Source organism: Falco biarmicus, chromosome 3 (genome assembly GCF_023638135.1).
Source record: "Falco biarmicus isolate bFalBia1 chromosome 3, bFalBia1.pri, whole genome shotgun sequence".
NCBI lineage: Eukaryota > Metazoa > Chordata > Aves > Falconiformes > Falconidae > Falco > Falco biarmicus.
In genome coordinates this window covers 102,953,693-102,978,649 of record NC_079290.1, presented here as the reverse complement: position 1 = coordinate 102,978,649, position 24,957 = coordinate 102,953,693, and the positions used below count along the sequence as shown (strand labels likewise).

The 24,957-nt window shown below is 49.5% G+C and overlaps 1 long non-coding RNA gene across 1 annotated transcript; it reads right to left on the bottom strand.

Moving 5' to 3' along the window:
* Positions 1 to 12,109: 12,109 nt before the first annotated feature.
* LOC130146382 (uncharacterized) lies at positions 12,110 to 22,768 on the bottom strand. The gene is made up of 3 exons (XR_008820883.1): positions 22,666 to 22,768; positions 14,502 to 14,610; positions 12,110 to 12,469 (listed from the first exon to the last, which is right to left on the bottom strand). It is a non-coding gene; the product is annotated as an uncharacterized LOC130146382 (long non-coding RNA).
* Positions 22,769 to 24,957: the final 2,189 nt, after the last annotated feature.

The following is a 24,957-nucleotide window of genomic DNA, read 5'->3' as shown; positions in this document are numbered from 1 at the left end:
CCGTATCTTTTCTGTGTGGCAGTAATATTGCTGTGAGTTACAGCTCTGGTATTTCCTCCTTTATTAGACGCCAGGTTACGTTACTGCAGCTTTGCTGAGAGTCACAGCAACCAATTCAGGTCTTGATAATCTCCTATATCCAGTTGCAAGACCACAGTCATAATAAACAGCATACAAGCCACCTTGCAATTAAAGCTAAACTCAATTTTAAGGTAGTATGTGCAAATCTACCCTGAAACAGAAACCTCGTTAAGCTTGTTACGTACAGGGGTGTTCATTTTCCTCTTGTTGTGTTGATCTCCAGAGTCACGGGGGTGGTAGAGGGGCAAGTAACTCTGCCAAGCAAGAAACTGTTAGCTACTTGGCTCTTTGATTTGAACATGAGACCCCAGTATCCATATTAACAGCATTTATCAAAACAGGAGCCTTAGGAGAACATGGCATGTAGTTAGATTTCAGCTGCTTTTTTCCCCGAGCAGATGCAAACGGCTCTGTAGCGTGTCCCGGTGCTGTGGCCGCGCTGCCAGAGCCGGTGGCTGCCCTGCACCTCCCACCCAGGCAAGAGTGCCCTGGCCCAAGGCCATGCCATGTGTTCGGGAATTGCTCTCCTGCAAAGGCTTTGGATGTAAAAATCAACATAAGTCAGCCTCCATGCTGGTATAAGAAATCCCAGCCGCCGTGCTCAGGCTGGAAAGATATTTTGCCTGTGTTGGGATTTGCCCACTCAAAGTACCAAGGCAGAAAACATTCTATAAATGGGAAGAAAGAACAGAGCATAAACTGCAGGCAGTTTTGAAATTAGCTTTCATCTTTCAGACCTAATGCCAGGACCCAAAGCTCCAAAGATGAAACCTTTCTTACTGAATAAAGACATGGTCAGGCAGCCAAACACATGGAAAAACAATCCAACAGTGTTCAGCTTGATCCTGTCTTGATTTGGGCAAGATTTCAAGCTCAAGAGTTAATGCTTTTTAAATACAATTCATTGTGTAAACTCAACATTGTGCCTAAAATTATTGTATTTGCTGCATCACAGGCTTTGCGGTCTGAAGGGTTCTCCTAAGCCATTTGGCTGAAAATAAAGGACAATGGGAGAAGCATAACATCAGGATGATCTCTGTGGGGTTTATCTACACTGTGGTTCTTGGGGAAAAAAATAATCCAAATTGACTAGTTTCAGATTTAAAAAATGGATCATTAGACAAAGCTAAGCTCCTGTGTTGACTGTCATTCAGAACAGAGGTTTTCACAGTAAATGGTAGTTCATTTTGGAAAAAAAACAAACCAAAAAACCCCCCAAAAACCGTACATCCCCTTTAAGTCTGAATGTCAATACAGAGAAATCTAAAACAGTTTAACTAAACGACTCTGAAAGTTGATTCAGATTAATATTTAATCACCCAGCATTCGGGCTGTCTGGAGGCTTACGAACATGGCAAACAATGTGCTGCAAAGTAGCTTTTAGAGTTTCATGGAAGGCGAATACACCATTTTCAGGGAAGAGTAAACTACTGCTAGGGGTGGTCTACAGAAGGAGTTAGCCTATGGTAAGTTCAGAGTCCCCCTCACTCACTTCACAGTAACTTCCTCTATCGGCGTGCATCCAGATGGGCACAATGTATGCATTATTCAGCTTGCTTTGCATGGGTACAAAGCAGGTCAGAGCACAAACAGCGAACGATGGCTATGTCTGCAATTAGGAGCAAAACGATGCCTGGCATCCACACTGTGTTTCAGGAGTTTTTTCCTCCTGCGCAGCTGTAGGGTGCTCCGGGGACCCAAAGCCCGTTAGCAGCTGGGTGGCACCTTTCAGTCCAGCTCTGCAGAAGGACCCTGGGCTGGGCAGTGTGAGCCCGAGCACAGTAAATGGGGAGAGTGAAGGAACTACTTTTGAAAGCACGGTCCTAATCCGAACCACGACACCAGTGTAGACATTGCCAAGCCGAGCCTGGCACCCATGGAAGGGCTGGTCTGACACCAGGCTGGTTGCATGGCACGCCTGGGGTGACCAGCGCCCTGCAGACCTGCTGGCGGGTGGCTCAGCGCTCCTGGGGTTAGCAGAGACGTTGGTGTTTCCCATTTTGTGGAAAAAAGGATGCAGAAAAGCACTTTCCATCTTGATGCCTGTGGCACCGTTCAGGCGCTCACAGCACTTGAAGCAGAAGGAAGAGAGTTTGCTCAGCACACACAGAGCACCACGGCACACAAACCACATTACAAAGAGCGCACGCAGAACTGGCCCTGGAGCTTTCCCTCCCCCAGCCTGTTTGCCGCCAGAAACAACAAACCAAATGGCATCGCGAGCGCTGGACTTCTATACGTAATGAACGTGCAGCCCACTGAATTCACTGTGAAGCAAGAGGTCAGTGGGCTTAATGAATTTGCCTGGGTCTTTTAATTATTATTAATATAATAGGAATTAATAACAAATTACACATAATAAAGATGAGCCTGACGTGTATATATACACAGATGGGTCTTACATGCCCTATAATATAATATTAATATTATTATTAATAACATTTTCAGCTTCTTTATGTAAGCTGAAGTTACTGCAGAGCTTTTGAAACACATTTGAGGGGAAGGGATGTATTACCCCTGACTCCAGTGCTGTGTTTGTTAGCTATGGACATTGCTGTGACTATCATCTTCTGGCCGTGAATCCACTTCGCCATCAAACAGAAAAAATGAGGTAACTGATTTGCTCATGGTGCTGTTGCTGGCACGTGTGGCATCTTTCTCATAAGAAAACAACAGACCTACCGTTCCAGCGGCTTGCAACATAAATTAGAGAGAACAGTGAGGTTCTGCAAGTGTGGTTTTGCTCTTTACATGGCAATTCAGATTGAGAGGAACACAGCTGGCCACAGGTGGGTCCCAAGGAGCTGTGCACAAACCTCCGGTACCCCCCTAGGGCACCTGTTGGGATTCAGGTGGCTTTGGACAACCTGGGGGCTGTTCGTGAGTTCTTCTTGTGGATGCCAGCCTGCTCCTACAGGTGGCAATCGCAGGAGAGAGGTGGGGATGGCTGCTGACGGGAAGGTTGGGGCAGCCAGCTGCACATCGCATCATCTGTGAACGTTATGGGCTGCGACAGCAAGGGACAGTTGGGATTTGCAGGAGGCAGCGCAGATGCCAGCGTCCAGAGGAGGCTGCTCTGGAGAAGAGGGAGGGAATGCAGTCACCCCATTAATTCCAGCATGGCTTACATTGATGCTGTGTCTTTAAAAACCAAATAAGATGCTGCTAAGACTTGTAAAGGAAGGCCTGACGTATGTTACACGAGTTGTTAAGTTGAATGATGTTTAAATTTATTTATTTTTCTCCTGCAAATGCCAGTGGCTGAGCTATGGCATAAAGCAGAACAAAGCCACTGCAGTGAAGAACATGAGTAATTCCAGCAGTGCTACCTGCAGAATTATTTAAGCAGATTTGTGCGATAACTGGGGCTTTTCTCACAGTGTTTAGTCTTGATGAGAACAAGACTGATGTCCTATCTACAGCGCTTATCACATTTACTGCTTACTAGCAGTGGAGCTGCTGAAAACAAACAAACAGAAAATTGTCAGGGAAGTTGAGTGATTGCGTTACCACATAATGAATGCCCAGTTGCCAGCAGTATTTTTGGCAAATAAAAAAGGGATTTTCAGAATCCGCAGGGCTGGGATGATCATGGAGAAGCCCCTGTGGGGGCCGTGTCAGCGGGAGGCGTCACACCGGAGCAGCCTGCCCTCGGCTCTGCTCCCTCCTGGCGATGGAAGAACCATCTCCACTTCCACAGCAGGGAACCATCACAGAGCAGAAGGATGGGGAAGCAGCAAGGGGAGGGAGGGAGGCGGCTTGTCAAGGAGCTGCAGCCACCTTGGGCGCCTTTGGCTCGTTTTCTGAAGTGCAGCCAGTTTGGGGAGAAGTGGGTGCTCTGGGAGCTGGTGGGCTGCCCCTTCTTGACTAGTAATTAACCCGAGCCACAAGATGAGGCCACTCCTTTGTGAAATGCTTATTGTCATATAATGGTCATGACAGAGATGAAACTGCTGGGGAGTGCAAGACTGACTCACTGATCAAGGTTATAACCCGGCTGCCGGCACTGCCAGCAGCCTGATCAAACCCTGCTTCGTGCTGGGGCGTTCTTGAGCTGAATGCCTGCAGGCAAAAGGTCGCACTCATTTTCCATTGCCCTCTTTCAGATACTTTGGAGATGCAGTTTTATTACTTTAAACAGAACCCAACAATCCTTTTCATACTGTTTTTTGAGCCTTTTTTTTTTTTTTTAGATAGATGTACCCCATAAACCTTTTTGTTTGATGGTACACATTGAGAAGGCATCTTTGCTGAACTATTCACAAAGATCTTGCCAGGTTATTTTTACTTTTTCTAAGTGGGGAAGTGGCAGCTCATTTAGAGCCCAAGAACATGCCTGAAACAGTCAGAGGAGTTCCAGCTGAGACAGCTCTGGGTGCCGTGTGAAAAAAGGGGGTTTGCTTGGCTGGAGAAGGTCACCTTACAGCAGGGCATCTCTCCTCCTCCTAGCTGTCTGTCTTCAGTAAAACCAAGGTGACAGATTAAATGTCATCAATAGCCTTTGCACTTTTCCTTTTAATTAATGGTTCCATGAGTGAATGAGCAGACACGCAAGACTCATCTTTGTTATGAGTAATTTGCTATTAAATCCTATTTCACTATTTTAGTTCAATGGTGCTATTGCTTCCTTACAACACACATGGCAAAACACTGTTTCAAAGCCTAAATGGAAATTAAAATTGATTAAACACCCAGTTACTTTGCCAAAAGCTGTATGAAAATTGAGCACGAATAGCTTCAGAAGCTAGAAGCTTTATTGTAAAGAATTTTCTTCTAATTACAGGTTCTCTGCCCCAGGTGAGTCCAGAGAATGATGCTGCTGTTTACAGGGATGCTGGCTAGGGAGCCCAAGCAGGCATCGCTCCCATGGGGCACATGAACCTGGGGGTCAGCTTGCCCCAGTCAAAGCCCAAGGGAGGCTCGATGGCTAGCTGGGGGGCTGCAGGCTGTCCCTGTCCCTGGTGGTTCTGAGGGGATGTTAGTTAGACCAGAATGTCTGTTAGAACAGAAACCCACCTAAAGTACTGAAAACTTTTTCTATGTTGCTAGGGAAAGCAGGACAGTGGGGCAAGGACAGTGTTTTTCTTTCTTCATCCACCCTCCAAATATTTGTAATTTCTGTGACCGGTCCCTGGGTGTGTTCTTCATTATCATTTTTGCAAAAAGTATTAATCTCACACTTTCTGGATAACAGTAACATTTCAAACCCCCTGATTTTTCTCAAGGCAGTACAAGTGAGACACACTTACCTTATTCTCCATGGGGCTCCTAAGCTGTAAGCAAAGCAGGTTGTAGGTCAACGAGATCCATCTTCTTTTTTCCTCCCCAGTTTCCTTTTTTGTAGGCTTTTTTTTTTTAATATAGTAAACAATTCCATTTTAACCTCTTAGCACCCACTATCTCTGAAGCTGACACACTGACAAAACAAGGCATTTAAGTTTTGCTATGACAAAAAGCTACCCCAGTGCAGCACAGAAGACACGGTGCCCATGATATGCCCATGGTGTGCCCCTTGAGCTGCGGGGGCAGTGCGGGTGCTCAGCAAGCTACTGCAGAGACCTGAGGCTCAGACCTTGCTGCCTGAGAGGGCTGGAAGTAGCTGCAGCAGCTGCCCTTGGGTTTGCTATCAGGTGACAACCCCAACACAGCTGCCTTCCAGGGCTACAGCTTTTTCTCTGACCTGTCTTTCTGAGGCTTATTCCAATAAAAGCCACAGTTAATCATAATTTCTAGTTAAGAGAAATATATCTACTTGGGGTTTTTTTGTGATATTACCAAAGATGCTATTTCTCATTTCACTCTCTATTGTTGGAAAGAGTGCCATGCTGTGCTCTAATCCCATTGAAGTCAGCAGGTTTTTCTGAGCTTGCACCACGGAATTATACCAATTCTGTGTGTGTTTCTCATTGTGCTGCTCCCCTTGCTGCTAAAACCTTCCCATTTCCCTGCACTCTGCAGAACTTGTAATCACCGAATTAACAGATTCCACATCACCAGCTCCCACCCACCCTCACCCTCCAGTTAATTTACAGGTCATTCTGCCTGGGACACTGGGACACTGCTGTAGGGGAAAAGACGACCTCCCACAGCTGGGGCTGAGGGTCCCAGTCATCTGAGTGGGAACTCATGGCACCACCAGCTGTTGTTAATCTGCTCCCCGACCTGAAGCTCTAGAGAGAAACCACCCTGGTAGATCAGAGGAGCATCATGTACCAGAGCCCCGTTGCTGGACAGACATAACCTTGCAGTGCTACAGCATCTAGCAGCTAGCTTGGCAGTGGGAAAAAGAAACTCTTCAGCTGGGGTATCAATTAAAAAGATGCAGCATAATAAAGCTCAAGATTGTTATATGTTCTGCACATTAAGCAACATCTATCCAAATGCTTTTTCCATCCTACTACTTAATCAATTTATAATAATACAGCAATTGCCCAGGAGCATGAACATGTTCATATGCAGGAAGCAAATTAACTCAGTAAATTTCTGACAGAAACAAACAAACCACGTGTTTTTTGCTCCAGGACAACATCCTCTCAACCATTATCAAACAACAGACACCTGTGTGAAAAGGTTATACTTAAGGTGCCCTCCCCAGCACTTCACTATTCGTGATACAAACCCATGCAGTTTACTGCAGCATACAAGAAAATTATTTTTATCTGCAAATATTTTGCAGTAGCTCTTTCTTGCGTACGAATTACAGGTCATTAGCTACCAAATGAGAAATACGTACTCGCACATGTGGCCTGTAGCCACCTTAATGGGGACAGTGGATGTGTGTCCCCAGTTGTCACCCTGGGACATTCCTGCAGAGCCAGGCAGCTCTGGGTAGCAGCCTAGAGAAGCAGGGACTGCAGGAGATGCTTCCCCATCACTTCCAGGCTAGGCTGTACAGATGGCACTCACTCCAAACTGTTCCACTTTGTGTTAGAAAGTGTTTAATATGCAAGTTCAATCTATTTTATTCCAGGCTGAACATATCCAAGAACCTGAATCAAACTAGTCTCAGGGAAGGCGTTAGCACAACATTTGCAGCTTAACTTTTCACCAGACCCTGGAAGTTATCTTCAGACCTGCCTCTTGTGGGAGGAGTGTCAGTGAGGGCTGAGTTAAGCTGATAAATTTAATGTCAGGATTTAGACATCTAAACATATAGTTGTCTTCTTTTTTTCATCATAAGCGCTTTGGTTCCGGCAGCATGAGATGCTTGGGCTTTGACAGGCACCGTGCCAAGCGCCAGCATGGCCCAAGCCCTGTCCAGGTCCATTGGACTGGCCATGGTGGGACAGCAGTGAGTCACCAGCACATTGACTCAAACGGCTGGATAGGAAGGGAAGCCATGGTCTATGTCCAGAGGCTAAAGGCAGGTACGGAAATAAGAAAAATCACCACAACAAGTGCCACTTTATGGCTGCTTGGCCTGACCCCTCAGCACAGTGTACCAGGAAGCTGGAGAGGGGTGGGGGCAACTATGGCTGGGGGAGTGCAAGAGAAGAGGAGCTTCATCCCCAGGAAAAATAGTGTTGGCACATTCAAAGGTGCACAGTGAAACGAAGAAGTAAGCGCCAAACTTCCAGCCTAGTAAGAGAGAATGGGTTATTGCATCTTTGCAAGTTGCAAACGTGACCATAAAATAGCATTCTTCTGCAGAAAACTGAACACCAAGATAACGCTTGAGCAGGAAACTACAGTTACAGACAGAAAAATGGATGGTCTGAAAGAGTTAATCAGAAGAAAGAACAGAATGCCCAAAGAGGTGGATATTACAGAAAACATTGGACTGTGAAAAATCAGGAAAATATTTTATTTCTAAAATGGAAGGCACCATTTTTCAAATGGAACCTACCACTTGCAGTTTCATTATTCGTAACACGTTATTCACATTACTGATCCAGAGGTGGAGAGGACATTAGATGACCCAGGTAAAATCTGAAGAAGAGTGATCACAGATCTTTAAACAGGGGTGAACTGAAAAAAAAATATTAAAAAAGATAAAATACATCTGCAATTAAATTGTAACTCAGCTATAACCAAGTATGCACAAAGTAAAATGAGCTCTGGCTCAGTTTCTCAGAGAAAATTAGATAGTTCTGCTTAAAAAAAAAATAAGTGGGAGAGAAATGTATCCTTTTTGAAATGCATTTTTCTACTTATGCTTTTAACTACCAGCTTTTAAATCGTGTCTGAAGAGGCCTGGGAAAACACATTAGCACCTCTCCATGAGCACCGTGTTTGAACATGGTTGGCTTAGGGAGAGGGGAGAGAATGATTTCCAGACTCAGTATAGACAAAGCCCAACGGCTGTTGGCATAAGCGCAGATCAAGAATAGGGATTCAAGAAAATTGAAAGAAAATTACTTTAAAGCAGAATTTACCAAAAAGACATTAAACAGCAAACAAGAGGCAGGGCCTCTGAGAGCAGCATTTAATAATTGGGTCACTGCTCAGTTGCAGAGCTCTTTTGTGGGTGATGAAGGTGCTCTACAACAGGAGTCAGAAACCTGTTGAAAGCCAATTTGCCTGCCTCTGTCAGAAACCCTCCTGGATCTCCCGGTTCAGCTTTCACCTTTGTAATTATCGGGCTGCCAGGGCAACTGATACAGCAAATTGGCTGTTAACCTCCCGAGGTGCTCACCGCTTGTCTTAAAAGAGTTCCCGCGGACTAGGAGGCAGCAGCTGCTGGCAGCCTGCCTCGGAGCAGCTCCCGACATTGTCTGGGGGAGTGACGGACCGGCCAGGAATTTTTGTGTGCACAGCATCGTAGTGCAATGCAAAATTACCAACTGCATTTAAAAAGTCTCCCTTTCTGTGGTCACTGCTCTCCTTTCCCTGCCTCCAGGCCAGCAGAGCCCTTGCACATGCACGGTGTTTTAAAGTGCAAACTGCTCTGGCGCTGGTAAGACCCTGGCAGACAATGCCATCCCAGTGAGGAGCAGCCAGCGATTGCCCCCTGCATCCGGAGGAGCAGTTCATGTTTGCAAGAGAAACGATGAGGCAGCTGCGTGCTGCCGGCAAGCGACGTGGGGGTAAGCAGAGAATGCCATCCGCCGGCGTGCAAGGCGAAGCATGTCAGCGGAGTCTCAGTGAATGTGTTTCCATTTCTTTTCTTCCTTTTGGCTTAAATATTTTATTATTTTCGAAAAGAAGAACATGTGAGCAATGAAAAAAACGGTGTGCGAAGGAGAGCAGTTGCATTCTCAAGGCAGCCTCTAGCTGGGAGAGATGGCACCTCAGAGGCAGGTGGATATAGATTTCCAATCAAACCAGTCATTAAGCTACGCAGAGCTGGGGGTGAAGCTCGGTGCGGGTTTAGGCAGGTCTGTGTGCAGCGTGGCTGGTTTTCCAGCTTGTGCTTCAACTGACAGTGTCGTTTTGTTTCCCAAGGAAAGTTTTGGCAGCCCGGGTATGGTGCGCCGGGCTGAGCAGACGGGGCTGCTCATGGCAGGACCAGGCACGGACAGAGAGCTGGGTGTGCGGGGCTGCCTGTGCCACTGCTTGCACGGTGCCGAGGGGCTCCTGCCTCCGGGAAGCGGAGATGGAACCAGCGTGAGGATCTGGGCAGTTGCAGTGGGCTTCAGGAAGGCAAGTGGGAGCTGCGGGCAGGGCTCATCTGTCAGCCAGAGCCGGCAAGGGCTTGGCCGGGAGCCAGAGCAGCACCAGCACCGGAGCAGAACCGCATCAAGAAAAAGCTTTGGCCCATCGGGGCAAGACTAGCGCTGCAGCCAGAAGCTCAGGCAGCCCTTAAACAGGAGCTGGTCCCAGCAGAGCAGAGGCACGGCGGAGCTGTGGCTGGCCCCAGGTACCCCCGGGAGTGCCGGCAGAGAGCAGACCCCGCTGCCTGCAGCCCCTCCATGCCCCAGGCTGGTGGGCTCCAGCCAGGAGACAGCCAGGCACCAAGTGGTTTCTTAGCCCAGTGGGAGCAACACTGTTCTCTGCTGTTCCTTCTTCAGTGCAATTACATTTTGCTTCTCTTTTATGCTAAGGGAAATAGGAGAAAGCATCGATAATGCTCAGAAACTCTTCTGGGGAAATGTGTTATAGGTATAGGTGCTTGTGATTTTGTAGTACATATTTTGAGGGTTCTGTGTTATAACACACAGCTTACATAATTTAAAACCACTTTTCAAGGCTAAGATGAAGCTTTCTTTTATGTTTTTACACTAGTGCTGTATAATCATTATTTTAAAAGATGGACAAATCTTCAGTTTTTGTTGTTTAGTCTTGCCTTCCTGTGCAAGATCTGCTTTAAGCCATCTGAAATCACTGGATGAATTACTGAACGGCAAAATCTACTAAACTGTCATTGGGCTCTGTACGATTAATAGAGCTAAAGAAAGCGCTGGCATATGTGCCAGCATATGACATGACTGCTCCTAAAAAGAACCGTTACTCATTGGCTCACCATCTGAGATTAATTGGCTTTGCTTGTTACCAGGGGGAAATGAGCAAAAAATGAGCAAAAAGGTCAAGTTGCACTAGCAAAACCGTGCACTATCGCTTAGCCATCTCCTTCAGCAGGAAATATCCACCCATTGAGTGAGAAGGGTTGTTTGGTTTAGTGGTTTGTTTTTCTTCCCCCAGCCCCCCCACCCCCGACGGTTTTGTTGTTTTTTTTTTTTTTTTTCCAGACGAATCCATTCAGTCTATGTAATTAGGGGCTGACACCAAGGCACGGACCCTGCGGGGCACTTCATTGCCCACCGCCAGTCCTGTGCCACTGGAATGTGTGGTCAGTGTCCTCGTTTATCTGAGATGAGTTCAAGGCACTTCTGACACTGTGTTTTTGCTGCAAGTTTGATTTTGCAGGAACAAATCAGGCCTGCTTTGGCAATGTTTGGTGCTGGTTTAGGGCCTACAAAGCTACTTAGTGTCAGTACAACAATCTGTGCAGGCAGCGATTGCTCAGCTGAGACCTTCATGTACTTTAAACCATCTTTTTTACAGCGTTTGCATGAGCAATTCTGCAATGCTATTTACAACTGAAGTGAAACTGTTGCTGAGTGGCTGCATGGAAAAATATTCCATCACAAAGCAAAACAGATAGAGGGAAGGTGTGGTGTAGGTACGCTGCTTACACAGCCAGCTATGGTGGCGTGAGACGTGTGGCTGGTTTAGGCTGTTTCTGAGTCAGCAGGGAGAAAACCATTATTAAAAGAAATATTGATAAGGAATTGATTTGCAAAGACTTAGAGATTTTGCAAAGTCCTTCAGTATCAGGGTGGGGAGGAGCATCCTAGGGGCCTGAGAGTGACCTTCTCCCCCCAAACAGCGAGAGTCAGCGCAGCCCAGCTGGGCTCCAGTAGCGTTGGCCACTACGCCCTTTGTATCACAGCTGAACATGGCAAACGTGGCACAGCCCAAGGCTTTCTAGAAGGTTAAAGGTCGTTAAGAGCTGTGCAGGATTTTCAGAAGAGGCCTAATCTCCTGCTCCAGGCAGGTTATGGCCTGAGCCCCAGCCAAAGAACAGCCACCTCTCGTGCAGCTCTTGGGAGCCTTGGGGACACTCATGGTGGTGTGAAGGGTGGGGGGCGCAAAGGGAGTGCTGCGGAGAGGCACGAAGAGGAACTAGAGCAATGTGAGAGCAACTGCTTGTCCATCAGCTAGGAAAATACAAAGGTCAATGGGGAAACAGGGATAATTTGTTCCTCTTGAAGACATGGGTTTAATGACCTATATTTGCAGTTCTGGGACAGGGTGCTCACAGTGCATTGCGAATTTTTTTTTTTTTTATTCTTGTACATAAGATTTGAAACAGGGAAAAATGTAGAGGAAACCAATCATTTTCCCATAAGTTATTGGAAGAACTGAATTATGCTTCAAAAAGCAGAACCCTGATTTATGCTGTGAAAACCAGGATTTTATCTTTCATGCGGGTGATTCCATACGCAGTCAGCATTAGGCCAGATTTTTGACTAATTTCACTGAAAACACAAATAATCGTGAAAGCTCTTTGCTGAGCTTCTGAAGCCAGAAAAAGTAATTTCTCGTCTCCAGTAGTCTGGTAGGTTGCCACAGAAGGAAGACAGTCTACTTTTTCCTTTGAAAGGTAATGTCCTTCCAAAGCCACAGAATTTAACTAAAAAAAAAAAAAAAAGAAAAAAAAAAAAGAAAAAGAAAGGGTCAATAATGCAAAGCACAGAAATGCCATGTCTTTCTGAGCATCCTTTTTTGTCAAGGTTAATAGATAACAGCAAAATTACAAAACAAACAGCTCTGAGAAAATAACATCTGTAACGCAGATCCTGCAGACACCGGAGCCTGCAATGGCTGTCTCACGCGGCCGCCTCCCTGTGCTATGTTTGGAGTCACTCGTAGAATATCTTATGAGAGTGTCCATTGAATCTTCATCTCAGCATCACTTACTAGGGTTAAGAGATGATCACATCTTCTAAAAAGAAAATTAAATATTATAAACAAATGGTTTTGGTAATTACTTACAGGTCAGCAGGGACACTAGCAGAGACATTTGTTAAACAATGTGCATCTGTTCTTTTATGCCTTTACTAATTATCTAAAGTAGAGGATAAAGAACGTATTAATGAAAGTCCCAGATACATTAAATTGAGGGAGATTACTAATAGAAAAGAGACATGAAAAAAATAGGAAAGAACTTGTCCAGATAAAAAATACAGGAAGAAAGTGAGAAAATGAGATACCATTTATGGGATAAAATCCAGTCAAAATGACAAGCTATTCTGAATCACAAGGGGAAATAACAATCTAAGACACGCACAATCAGACAAACCTGTTAAGAAATGACATGGAAAGAATCTTAGGGGACTGTAATTGCAATGCGGGGCAGCAAGGTAAGGCAGCCAGAGCAACATCTAATGAGGCTGGAAAACACAGATACGATCTTTTCTCAGGCACGCCTGGAAGAGCCAGTTCATTTCTTTGTGAGATGAAGAAGATCTGATAAATGGGAGGGAATTCAGATCAGTGCAGCAAATGGATTCATCAGGGTCCAACGTTTGATTTACAAGGAAGAATGAAAAGACTTCAAAACGTATTAGATTATTTAGATTAAGAGACAAGTACAGCCTGAGAACAAAGGAATAGCCTTGAAATACATAAAACCTATACGTAAGGTAGATAAAGGGACTTCACTGGCAAATTCAAAGCAAACATAAAGAAACAGGTGAAACTAAGAAAGGAGGAGGCCAGGCTGGAGGCCCTTCCCGGCAGCAAATGCTGTTCTGTTTGCTCGCGCAGGGGTCTCACCAGGGACGGAATGAAAGAAACTTCGCTTGGCCCGTGCAAAACCTGCAAAGCGTGCAGGAGAAGGCAGCCGGCAGCGGGCAGGTTCGGCTGCCCAGCCAGAAGTCACCGGTGCTGCCTGCCCTCCCCCGGCCCCCCACATCTCGCCAGGGGGACGTCAGCCGGCAGCACCGAGGCAGCGGGTCACAGACCCTGGCCGGTGCTGCCCCCGTGCCCCAGCCCTGCCCGCGGCTGCTCAGCTGCTGCTCGCTCTCTGTGGGACTCCTTCGGGCACGAGTCACCCGCCACCTCCCACAGGGCAGCCCTCGCCTTGCCGGGCTCAGGCGATGAGCTGTGCTGAAGGGCGCTCCCCGTCCCGCACACCCAGCTGTGCCAAAGCCAGCCCGCCCCGCACCTGCCCACAGGAATCCTCAGCCTGGCCAGGACGAGGGTGCCAGCGGGTAAGGGTGTCAACTGGGAACAAGATGCCCTAACTGGGCAGCTGCGAGGCGGACCTGCTCTTCAGAAAGAAGCGCAGTTTGTGTCCTGTTTTGCAAGGCAGAGGAGAGCAGCTGGTAAGGTTTGCATGGCAAATTTAGGGAGGAAAGAGTGATGCTATGGCTTAGCAACCTGGCAGTGCTGAAACTGGAAAAATGCTTGTTAAATTTCTTGGCTTTAATGTCCTGCTGAGCAGTTAAGCACAGAAGGCGAGTTGCTGGGAGGTAACGTCTGCTCCGTCCACCTCTCTGATCCAAGGGGATATTTCCCTCCAGCTCAGTTTTCTCCCTGGGCTGGTGCTGAAATGTCAGCCCTGCAATAAAGGAGCATTTGCTTATTAGCGCAGACAACCCTCTTTCATGTACGAAGTGCCCCACCACACGGTTCCTGTTTCCCTAAAACAACTTTTCCATAGCTATTGGTAAGGATATCATGTTATTCATTAAACCTTTTATTAGCACACTGCTGGCTTTCATTGTCTAACAGCACCCACTGTGTTAATGATCATAGAGTGTAACGGTATGGTGGGAAATAATGCACGTAATACAGGCAGGAGGGCAATTGATCGGACAGTTTAATCTACTGGTTTATTCCCCTGCTGCCATTAGGAAGCCAATATCAGAGTGAAAATGCCAAGACATCATCTTGTGAGAAAGCTTGCCTTTGGTGGGATTTAAGGAAGGGATGAAAAGTAAAGAGAACATTAAAAGTAAAACAATACTTACATAAAACTCTTTCAGATGCAGATTAGTCACACTGGGTTTGCAGGTAGGCATTGGTTTTGGCGGTACGTTCCTACAGGAGCACTGAGCGGCTTTCAGCTTCATTTTCTGGCTGAGGGAAAATGCAGTGACCTTTCAATGTTTTCTCTAGATAAGCCCGAATTAGAATCCCAAACCCTAACACCCCCAAAATGCTGGGGACACTTGGATCTGACAGACAGATTAGCTAGGTAGTTAGGGATAAGTTTAGATATTTGTGGAGGAGGGAAAAGAAATCTTCCAGTCGTTACAGCCTGCGTAATCTTCATGTCTGCGTGGAAAGTGCATGCATGTGAAAAGGGGACCGCAACTCGATGATATGGAGGAGAATGAAGAGGAATACATGGGAGAGGGATAAAGTTTTCCAGGCACTGGGAAAGGCACTGTGATGGGCATGAGCCACCTGCCCTGCTGTTGTGTGCCTGCGCCCTGCTGATGCGATGCCTCAGGAGGAAGGCTTGGGTGTCTGTGGGGCCAGCTGGGGGCAGCTGCTGCAGCAGGTCCGCTGCCTAGCGAGGTGCTAAAAAGCAACAGCCAAGGTTGAGGACTGAGACATCAGCCTGTTCAGCAAGGGAAAGAGAGGCATCGTCTCAGTGATTTACATCAACCCTGCCCAGTTCTGCCTCGGCGACGGGAGGTGTGACTATGGCTGAGCCACATGGACCACTTGGGAGAGGGGTTCTGGTGTTAAGGTAGGGGCGCCGGGTGGGCCCGGCAGCATCGCTTCTGGAGTTCCTTTCTCTTCTTGGCTTTATGCTGCCAGGGAGAAGCTGGAAAGCTAGGGGCAAAGCCCCAAAGGCACGTGATTAGAGCTGATCACAGAGGTGCATCTCCTACCAAAGCCTGAGAGCTGAAGAGCCACAAAAGACTGACGTGTCTGTGGCTGTGACAGTCCTGGCATTGGTGGAGTGCAAGCAGCAAAGTTAGCAAAAGCTGGCAAAGCTGACCCCTAAAAGCTGTCACTCAGCTATGGGGAGGATTAGTTTCCTGGAGAGCAGTTTGGTGGGGGCCACTCCAGCGAAACATCACCCTAAGGAAATGGCTAATGTCTTCATTTTGGATTCTTTCCACTAACTCAACAAACCACTGAGAAATTTATTACAAAAGAACACTGAGCAGGAGGAGTAGGTTAAAACAATTATGTGCTTTGTAGCGACAATTCTACAATGATCCTGGCCTTTATGTGCTAAAGGACATGAACTCCAGCTGCAACTGCACATGCAGAGTTTGGTATGGGAAGACACCGGTGCAGGTGTTTTGCCACATCATGGCATTGGCAGGCGGCAGTGCCGCAGGGTGCATGCGCCCTGGGGCTGATGTCTGCAGCTGGGGCTACTGACAGCTGAGGAGCAGCCGATTTTTCCAGGGGATGCCCTGCATTGCTGGGCAGTGGGGGGTGACTTGTCTCCATCCCTGCTGTCCTCAATGCCTTTGGAAATAGGATGCCAGGCTGCTGGCAGGCCCAGGAGCTGGGGCCTCTCGGGACTGGATGTTAGAGCTTGGAGTTGGGCAGCGTCACTGCTTTTTTTCCAAAACGATTGGAAGGACAGGAGTCTGAAGCCCTTGGCACCAACAGCACTTCCAGCACCGCTGTTCCTTGGCACAGTGGGAAGCGGTCACACAGCTGTACCCCTTTCCCTCTCCTTTCCTGCTTTGCGAGGGAACGATGGGGTGCGACCACAGCAGCACACTGCCACGCACGGATACGAGAGCCGGGCATACGTGCGTGGGCGGTCTGCGGGCGCCTTTGCTGGTACAGGCAACCCTACAGCGCCGGTGCGGCTCTGGTGCAGCCCATGCTTGTTACCGCTGGGCTTTCACTGCTCAAGGCAGTGCCTGGAGCTGCAGTGTGAGTGCTGCCAGGCCCGGGGCCGGGGGGCTGGTGGAGATGCTCCTGTGAGCAGCTGCAGAGGGTTGAAGCCCTGGCTGTGAAGGACGGGGTGCAGTATCAGCTGGGAAGGATGGGGTGCTGCATCCCAGGGTCTGTGCTGTTAGTGGCACACTTGGGGGCAAAGCTTGTCAGACTGGGAGTGCTGGCATTTAACTCTCCAAACACAGGGCAGGGACATCTCGGCTTTGCTGAGATTAGTGGGATGGCAGCCTTGGGCTTGGCAGGAATTCAAAAACCCCATCCACTGTAAGTCATGACAGGCAATATTTGCAAGCCTGAGTGACTCATGCAGGGATTGTACCTAGTACTGCGCAGGTCTGTCTTGGGGTAACCGCTGCCTGAATGTCCCAGACAAGCCCCTTCCCACACCTGGAAGGGCAGATGCTGAGCACCTCTGCAAACCCCTGTGGTCAGCCGAGGGGGGCTGAGGTGGCACTGGGAGTTCAGAGCTACCCAGGAGGACAGGCTGCAGCCACACTGCTCGGCTGAATTGATCTACTTTATAATTAAAACCCCAAGGCTTTTCATTCCCTAACAACTGGTGAAGATGTATGACAAAAATCAAGAGCAGATGTGCACAGGAAAAGCCAGCTTTGGGGGTGAGCCGGGAAGCCTGTTTTGGGGATCCCTGGGAAGTGTCCCCTGCAAGGACCCGGCAAGGCAGCCTGGGGAACACAGCATCATCTGTGGGGTGATCCCTGCCCTGTGCCTGTGGGTAGGAGACAGAGGGAATCAAAACTCGGTAAGAAATCACAGCAGGGCGCATCGCGTCCTGTGCCGGGTACTGTAGCAACACAGCTAAATGCCTGGAGATGCCACCATGGCGTTGGAGCCAAGCCTGCCGAGTGCCCCCAGAGCAGGCTCCCCGTGGGGACAGCCAGGTGGGCAGCAGCACCCGTGCCCCGTGCCGCAGCATGTGCACATTGCTGTGCCAGAAAACAAAGCCCTTTGTGCAGCATGAGGTCCCTCAGAGCCCCACGGGCTGCTGCCTGGGGACACTTGTCACCTCGGTCCCACCAGCTTGCAGGATGCAGAGGCACGTGGCAGTGCTTATCAGCGGGTGAGGAAATAATGTGCTGCTTTTCAGCTCCCTGGCCTTCCTCCCTTTGTGAAGGCCACCATCTGCCATGCTGGCACCCCGACCCCTGGGGCTTTGTGGAGGCCCAGCTGCAGCAGGGGAGAACCGATGAGCCCGGTGGAGGAGCGGGCAGCACCGCCAGAGCTGCGAAGGGCAGTGACAGGCAGGGTGAGTGCTGCCCCAGGAGCAGCCTTTGGAACCTTCACACGAATGGGACCCCTCGTCCTTGTGCCTGAGCGGTCCCTGCCAAACGGCCCGAGAGCAGGGCTTGCAGTCCTCACCGTGAAAAGGCAATTGCAGTGCCGCCACCGCCACCCTGGCCCTGGCTCTTGCTTCCTCCGCAGCTCGTTTTCTCCTCCACAAGCAACAATAAGCCTGAGCCCCACAGTGATGCCCGAGGAGCAAGTTGGTTTCTGATTTCTCAGGCACCTGAAGCCCTGCAGAGGGTGGCAGAAGGAAGGGGTACAAAGCCCAGTGGGGACCCCTGCCTGGAGGTGGGGGCCATGGAGCAGGGCTGAAGGTACCCCCTTCACGAGGTGGGACTCCCACTAACAGGGGCTTTGCCTGCAGGAGACTTGAGCCCATGCCTGGGCTCACAGGCCTGGCCACATTGTGATTTTTAGTGAAAGAAGTAGCTAGAGAAAACAGAATAAAATTCAAATCAATTATGCTGTTCAAAGTCAGTCTCTAAATTAATCTAATTATGCTGCAGCAATCTTTGCTTAATGCCTAGAAGCTAGGAAATGATTGTTAAAGCAGTGGTTGGGGAAATTAGATGATAATGACAATAACCAACAATAGAAGATGCTATTCTGAAAGGGGGAGCAAGGGGGAGAGAGAGAAAACACTCTATTATTTATCCTTCAAGTGAAGTATATTGCTTAGCTGTTAGAGGATAATGCACCAGAGCTAACCAAGCACAGCGCTGCCTCCAGGTCTCGGTGAGGAAGAAATCGAAACTTGCTTATCACTCTAATAAGGAAACCTCCCAGCACTGTTGTTATTGAAGTACAGCTCTTAATAACCATTGCACAGCCATCTTCTGGAACAGCTTGCCCACACAGCATCTCTGCCTCTGTCAGGCAGGCTGCTAAAAGCCTATTTTTATATTTTCAAAATTTAGTTTTCAAATCAACTTGGTGCAGCAGCTCAGCTCCAAGGTCTTGATGCTTGTCATAGAATCACCGAATGGTTTGTGTAGGAAGGGACCTTCCAAGGCCATCTAGCCCAGCCCCCCTGCCACGGGCAGGAACACCTTCAGCTGGATCAGGATGCTCAGAGCCCCGGCCAGGCTGGCCTTGGATGTTGCCAGGGATGGAGCACCCACAGCCTCTCTGGGCAACCTGTGCCCCACCACCCTCATCATCAAGGATTTCCTCCTCACATCCAGTCCGAATCTGCCGTCTTCTAGTTTAAAGCCATTCCCCCTTGTCCTATCGCTACAGCCCCTGCTAAAGTCTGTCCCATCCCTCCTGTGAGCCCCCGTTACGTGCTGGAAGGCTGCAGTGAGTGTCCCCGGAGCCTTCTCTTCCCCAGGCTGAGCCACCCCAGCTCTCCCAGCCTTCCCTCACGGCAGAGCTGCTGCAGCCCTCGGAGCATTTCTGTGCCTCCTCTGGACCCGCTATGACAGGTCCATGTCTGTCCTGTGCTGGGGCCCCCCGCACTGCAGGGGGTCTCACCCGGGCAGAGGGGCACAGCCCCCTCCCTCCACCTGCCAGCCCCACTGCTGGTGATGCCACCAGGATACAGGTGGCTTTCTGGGCTGTGGGCACTGCTGGGTCACATCCAGCGCTTTGCCCACCGCACCCCCACGTCCTTCTCCGCAGGCTGCTCTGCATCCCTTCACCCCCAGCCTGTGCTGAGACCGACCCTGACACGGGGCCTGGCCTGGGCTGACACAAGGGACCACACTGACTTGCAGCCGGGGGCCTGGACAGACCCTGGAGCGGCAGGCGCAAGCAGGACACACCACCGCTTTGATTAGCTGGTTCGTGTGAATGCAGCTAGCCAGGCAGCCTGGAACCTTTGCAAACACTGGTGAAGAATTGCTTATTGACAATTACAGGACACTGAAAAAACTTTAAAATGTTTGGCCCAAAATGCCTGAGTAATGGATAGCAAATAGCAAGTGGAAATTTGGCCAATTGCCCCAAAGAGATTGCACTCAGCCTGCATCTCAGGTAGTCTTTACGGGGCCAAAAGCTGTCTGAAAGATGACGGATGCTCATGAGTTTTGTGAGACCCCTGTATTTGTGCCACTACATGGAAGTCGCTGGTATCTGGGGTGGTTTGTGTGCCTCTCAGCCCAGTATTGCCGAGTCTTGGTCTAGCTTCCTTGTTTCATAGAATATTTCATAGCAAGACTTTATTTTTGAGATCTAAATCCTCTTCAAAATACATTGTTCACATCCTCTCTGCTGGAAAACAGATGCATCCTCCAGTGCCCTATCTCACATACCAGAACATAGAGTGAATATATATATATATATACACACACACATATATAAAAGATACTCTGCTCTGAGAATGCTTGGCTGCAATTTCTGAGGCAGGATGCTTGCTTGTTGACGCTGGAAGAACCTGTTCTCAATACTGCAGTCCATGTACTGCTCAGAAAACATTTCTTTCAGTTTTCGAAATTTCACAAAAGACTTGAAGGAGCCTCATTTCAGCCCAGTGGGGAAATCTCACATTGTTTACACCTTTCCACCTACTTGCCTCAAGAGCACTGTTATTATTATTCATAGCCCCTCACATGCAGAATTTCATATAAACCCTCACAAAGCTGTGAGCTTAGCTTAAAAATCTCCAGGTACACTTACTGGTGCTGTGCTTGTTTCACAGCGCAGCCAAGACATACTTTCAGGTTGGTGAAGCAAAGTTTGAAGGAGTACAGGAAAAAATTTCCATTTTCTTAAAGTGCAAACTAAATTATTGTAGTTAGTAGATGCCAGAAACTACAGTTTTAAATGGGAAGAGGGTTAGTAGCAGTTTTGTAGCAGAAGTGCACTGCAAGAGTTGTGCAGCTACGTTTAGAGATACAAACGTATTAAAGTATACTGATTAGCTAAATGACTTCCAAGGAAGCCAGGTGAACATCGTAACAATGGAGCTGCAGGCGCTGAGCCTTCAACGTTACATCAGGAAGCTCTTCAGCAATGAAAGTACTCTCTCCTCTGTGCTCTCCAGGTTTCCAAATACCACTGGCTTGCATGCACAATGACCTAGAAGAGCATCCTGGATTAGTTCTGAATTCCAACCTCTGAGCCAGAAAGTGGTCCATCACAGCTTCCAGAGATGCCAGAGAGCACCTCCTCAGCCAGCGTGGGCTCCTTGGAAGCCTTCAGGGTTCAAAGCACAGGAGCCCCGGCAGCGTGCGGCAGGTGGGAGCTGCCCTTTGGGAGCCCCGTGGTGTCCCACAGCCCCCTGCAGCACTAGGGCCATGCACCAACACAACAGGCAATGGCAGGATCTGAACAAAGCCCCCCATTTTGTGCCCTAATACCAAGACCTGGATTCCAGCTGAGGACGCGGGGCGATGGAGCATACGGGTCATGCTGGCACAGGGCTTGCTACCCCCAGCCCTGCCAGAGCCCGGAGCAGGGGGCTGTTTGCATGCCCCTTCCCTGGGCTCGCTGCAGCCGAGGCAGCTGGGGTGCAGCTCAGTCTGTCTGGCTCCCCCCCTGCATGGGCAATGCCATCAGCGTTTGCTCTTTGAAACGAGCAGCCGTTTCTGCATTGCTGCTCACGCCATGCGTGTGCTGCATCATGGCAGGGTGCTGTGGCTGGGGGCTGCTCTTTGAACACCTTACATTTTCCTTGTGCAGCTGCTGCGTCCCAGGTGCAGGACTGCGAGCATGCTAACCCTTGGCCGCAGGCACGGCGAGCTCCCTTGGTGTGCCTGCGCAGAGTTAGTTTAGCTGAGACAGGGACGTGGCGCAGAGGCATGTGAGATCTATTAACTGAGCAAGTGAAGAGCAGCTGAAGGCTGCAGGCAGTACCATAATGAGGTAAATGATATAAGCTGGGGATAAAACAGGAATTACTCACGGACTTATTCCTTGGCACTTCCACTGCAGCTGCTAGTGCCTTAGCCTCACCCATGTCAGATGAAGGCAATTAAAATAAGAGTCACAGAAGTCTGCGACTGCCACTGAGCCCTGCCCTGCAATAGCTGGCACCTGTGGGTAGGTGGGGTGTGCAGATGAGCAGAGCCACCCTCTGTACTGAAGCAAGTAAGGGGCCTCTGCTCGATGGCGTGTGTAATTCTAGTTGCAAGGACAGCGATAGCAAGGGGCTGGTACCACCCCACTGAGCTGCAAGCAGCCCCAGGACCTGCCGTAGGGGACAGTTTCTGACCTGATGAACTGCTGTTTTGCCACTCGCCTTCCCCTGGGAGACTGCTGACAGTGTCCAGCCTTGGTCACCGTGCCAGATTTCTCCTCCTGCGCTTAAAAGCACCCCACTTTTTTTTAAAAAAGCACAAACACTGTGTTTGTGACATGCAGACACCTGTGTTGTGGTGCCTTATAGAAGTGGCTGGGTACAGCGTGGCAGAGTGGGTCACGTGTCCCCCATTTCCCCAGAAACACACGGCCTGTGCAGACAGGCTGATCTGGTCACAGCCTCGCAGAACAATGCCGGCACGCACCACAGAGCTGCAGTTCCCATCGCAGGGCCATCAGGAACAACTGTACTGTCACAGCACTCTCAAAACTGACTGGTTGCAGCAAGGCTTTTACCATCCCATCCCAGGTTAACTTCAATAAGTAGTTAGCACGCCTCGCCCCAGCACGGCCACTGACCCCCCACAAGGTTTCAACAGTTCATCTACTGTTCGTGTTTTTTCCTCACACTCTTCAGGCCAGTCCACCCTGCTTCTTGCCTCTGCTACATCCCTCTCCTTGCCTCTCCTACCTCCAGGGCGCTCTCTCTCCTCCCTCTGCTTCTTCCAGGTCTCTCTTCACCCAGTGCCCCTCTTCCATCCCCCTTAGAGCTATTTAACTACTCAGCAGGAACCAGCCACAGCTGCACTTTACCCACGGCAGCCAACCCACCGCCCCTGAAGCCAGCCCACAGCTGTATATTGTTAATCAACGTAGTTTCATTCCTCTACACTGTACATTGTACCACGAGCTGGAAAAATGCAGGACCGATACCTTTTCTTGGCTGATGTGCCTGCTCAGAGGAAATGCACGCCAAGCGTAGCCTCCATCAGAGAGGTGAGTTCCTCTGGCAATGCGTTCAGCCTGCCGAGTTTCTGTTCCTTCCCCTCCCATAGCCCACCTGGGGCCTGCTTTTATCTCCTCAGCTGCCTTCTAAATTTTAAAAAGGGAGAGAGATTGAAAGCGCAACGGAAAACCAAAATGCCAAAAAGTGGCTGGAATTACTGAGCTGGGGGCTAGCTGCAGGGAGGGCATCCCTGCCGAGGCAGCCGGCTGGAACTAGGGGTTCTTCAGGGTCCCCTCCCACCCAAACCATTCTGTGAGTCTGTGATACCGTGCTTCACGCAAGCCAGCTGAAATGCCATTTCCAGCAGCGAGGGGAAGGCGATGGTCAGTGGAGCAGAGGGATGCTGGAGGACAGCGGGTGTTGCTCCGAGACACACTCAGAGGGGCTCCCTGCCCTGGTGGGGGCAGCCCCCGAGGGACAGCACAGCAGTGTGCCATGCTGGCTGCTGGTGCACACTGTGGCGCTGGCCCAGGACTGCTGTGCACGTGGTCCCGTGGTGGGGCTCCCTGCGGGCTCACAGCCTGGCTCAGAGCTTGCATCCAAGGACAGAAAGTAAAAACCAGAGAAATAAAATGGAGCATTCTTCATTTGGTATTCAGTGTCAAGGAAAAGAAAGCTTTTCTGTGGGTTGCAGCTATAAGATTAGGAGAGACAAAATTGAATTATTAAAACATTTATTCACCCAAGTACATGTTGAGCTCTTCGAGGACCAAACTCATCCACTTAATTAAAACAGAGAACTTCCCAAGGACCATTTATATTGGCGCTAAGTGACACATTTAATACTTGCGTCCTGAAAGGGTCATACATATCTGTAGCCGTGGATCTGAGAAGATAAAAAGCTCTTCTGACTCCTTGCTGTACTCCTTGCCAAAAGGCACTGGCGCTCAGTCTGCGGCAGCGGCAGCGCAAAGAGGAGGAGGCTGCTGCCTGCGGGCTTTGCTGCTGACAGCTGATCAATAGCGACGGTAGGTTGTGCTTGAGCGAGAACAGCTTGCCTGTTGTGAAAGAGCAACAACACCCAAAATCTGACAGATAAGGCGGGCAAACATTCCTGGGGACTTAGAGCTGTTGGTCTCCTGTAGGGAAGGGAACGGGAGGAGGGGGCAGCCCGTCCAGGCACCCTTGGCCAGGGTTACTCCCTTGCGGCTCCCGTGAGCAGAGACACGTCGCCGCAATCTGCTTTTCCAAGCCCTCCTGTGGCAGATGTGGAAGGGGCAGAGGAGACACATCTGCATCACTCATGTCCTACAACGAACTTAGAGAAGGATGGACCTTTTGTCATCGCCTGTTAAAACCAACGTGGTTTTGTGATATGGCTACTGTCTGCCTGCTCCGGCAGTTTGCCTGGGGAAGAGAGTGGCGGTGAGTGGGGAGGAAGGCCTGGCCCCCCTCCCCCTCCCAGTCTCCCAGTGGGTCACCCGAGCTCACAGAGGGCAGCTCAGTGGAAGAGGGCAGCGCCTAGCAAGCTGTGGGTACCGCTGTCCATCCCATCGCTGCGGCACTAAAATACACTTTTCTTACCTCTGCTTACCATCTGCTTGACCTTTAAAATGCCTCTAAACCTACCCAACGGCTAGGTCAGTCTGGCTTCTTCTTGGGACGGAGATATGTAGAAGTGCCATACATGCTTACGTTGACCAGATTGGCTCCTTGTCTTGTCAGGAAAGAGGATTAGGACAGGAGGTAGAAAGAGCAAAGAATTCCCCACAGGGGAAATGCCCTCTGCCATGGGAGCTGTCTGAAGCAGGTGCTTGGCTCCATCAACGCGGCAGCACATGGCACAGGACCTGCAGAGGTGAGAGAGCTCCAGGGGGGTTACAAGTGGCAGTGCGTGTTAGCAGCGTAGGGTAATGCACACACCTCAAACCCAGCCTCCGCTCGGCGCACACTGCACAGAATCTGTGTCAAAGTTGGGCTCCATCTTGCCAAGTAAATGACCTTGGTGCTCTGGGTTGGGACATCTGAGCATCATGCTCTGGGGTCAACCCACAGGTCATCTCTGCTCCTCCAGCAAAATGAGAAAGTGACAAAGAACACAAAGTGTGAAGCCATAACTGGCTGGGGCAGAAACAGAGGTGGTGCAAACCAGGCCCCTGGCTTTTAGCTCATCTCTGGTTTTCCACAGCTCTAGCAATCCTGCATTCCAAGTGCTTGGCATCCTTCTCAAGCCTTGTTCCCACATGAAAATCTGAAGGGGCTCAAAAAACCATCACATA